Raw genomic sequence first — 2237 nt, forward strand, 5'->3', positions numbered from 1 at the left:
AGCAGTTTATCTTTAATTTGTTTAACCAGGGTTAAAGTAAGCTTACTTAGTCAATACTGACATCAATGTTACAGTAAAATTATTAATGTTAATTCAGAGAATACAGCTCTGTGACTGACATAGCAGACGAATTTGCTTTTTCCTATGATAGGGGAGACGACAGTACACTTTCAGTTATAAATTGCTTGGATAAACAAAATTCTCTGGAAAATCTGTGAGAAAAGTGTGTTAATTTACTGTAAATGTGTGATGTTGCATGATAGGTGAAAACTATTTAGTTGCCTTTGGATAATTACTAATTTACAATTTTATAGCGTGGGCAGCTATTGACGGCAGCAAAGTTAAAATGCTTGATAATTGAAAAATGGAGTTTACTATCAAATGAAAAAGTCCTTTGCAGAGTGCCTTTGTGAAAACTACTAGGAAAATCATTACAGTAACTACTGAAAAGCCAAGTTTAGTAAAAATGCATGAACATCTTGGGGAATGAATTACTCTAACTTTGAGAAATTACCAAGGCAGAGAGCACTTACATTTATTTACTCATATTATGTCTTTTTAACCTTATGAAGTTGGATCTTGCTGCAGAACTCTGACACGATTTCTCTTACCTTTCAACAGTGTGATGAGGTTTGTCACTTAAAGCAAATGGTTAATCTTCAAAATGCATGCTTTTCAAAAGTGGGTATCAAGATGTAGTAAGTCTCTTCCTTTTAAGTCTTGCCTAAGAGAACTAAATTTCTGAATCTAAGATTCACTTTGCTTCCTTTTTCTGTATACCCAACCCTTGCGGAGTTACTGGAGTCAGTAGGGGAGCTATTTGTAGGGTACAGGCCACCAAAAAAAAGTAAGAATCTATGCAAATGTCTAATGGCATTTTGCAAAATACAGTGTACCAAAAGTAACATTAATTCAACATCTATTCCTATGTCATAATTTAGCCCTTTTATATAGCACTGTTAGAATTTGCTTAGTAAATGCTTTATCAGCAATGGCAAGTCTTTGTAACAAAGACCTGTACTTGGGGTTGGAAGCTTCGCTTCTGCAAATGGCGATTCAAGAGGATGGGAGAGGCGCACTGGGAACCGCTGTCCTCGGTGCTTAGAGCGAGCTCCCAGGAGCGCCTTCTGCCCTGGAGCACACAGGGAAAAGTGCTTTGGTTGCAGTTGCTGTTGCTGAGGCTTTGCAGTACTTCTAAAAGCATGCTAAAGGAAGTTAGGTTCTAAAAATGGTATTTTTATCTTAACGGTTTTCAACATCTGTGCAAACCGCCAAGATGTCATAAACTGTTGTATTACTTGCCACTTGTTATGCTTTGCTTCATTAAGAGAAAATGTCAATCACAGCTTAATGACAAGATCACGCTTTGCTTTGCTTTCATGTTACACTGTGTTAGAGAGTTCAGGCAGCAGGAATGGCCTTGGGCCCCCCCATGCATGATTGGAGGGAGGGGACTTTCTGAGAAGCACTGCGTGAACGAAACCTTGAAGCTGGTTGATGAAGAAAACTAAATCCAAGGAAACAGCAATGAAGATACAGGTAGGATCTTGGGAATGTGATAAGTCAGCCACATAAAACCTTGCAGGCTTATTATCTGAAAGAGCAATCAGTTCTGTAGCCAATAACTTAGGCTCAGGCGAGGATCTCAGTGAAGTAGTAATTTATTCGCGATTGCAATGGCGGGCGCCCCACAAGCAGGTGCGCACCTACTAGTCACACAGTACTGTTTATATACTTTATTTCTCGATGACCAGGACCCTCCCCTGTTTCCCCATTGACTGGGTAATCCAGGTTCACAACCTATCTGATGCTTCACAGACAATACATGGCCTTCAGTTGCCAGCCTGTTAAATTTCAAACTTCTTTTGACTTTTTTACTGTTTGAAGTGGTAATGTTTCTTCAGTTACCTGACTTGACTTGACACCGTGATTTTCACCTAATTGTTCTAAGGAGTCTGGTTGTCTGCATTTTACAAGGTCACCTGCTGAGTTTTCTCATCACTGCAAGTATATCTCAATACCCCATTCCTTACCTTTAAACAATGTAACTCTGCAAAAACAACATTTTTATTCCCACAATTCCCCCCTTTTCTTTTTTTATAAATTGTTGATTTTTGCAAAACTTTTCTGTAAGGTGTAATTTGGTAGATATCTTCCTCTTCTTCACCTTCTTTGCTTTCCATCTCCTCTAATATCATCACCTTATCTGAGTTAGGTGGTGGCTCCATGGTCATTTG

Source organism: Cygnus atratus, chromosome 13, assembly GCF_013377495.2.
Source record: "Cygnus atratus isolate AKBS03 ecotype Queensland, Australia chromosome 13, CAtr_DNAZoo_HiC_assembly, whole genome shotgun sequence".
Taxonomy (NCBI): domain Eukaryota; kingdom Metazoa; phylum Chordata; class Aves; order Anseriformes; family Anatidae; genus Cygnus; species Cygnus atratus.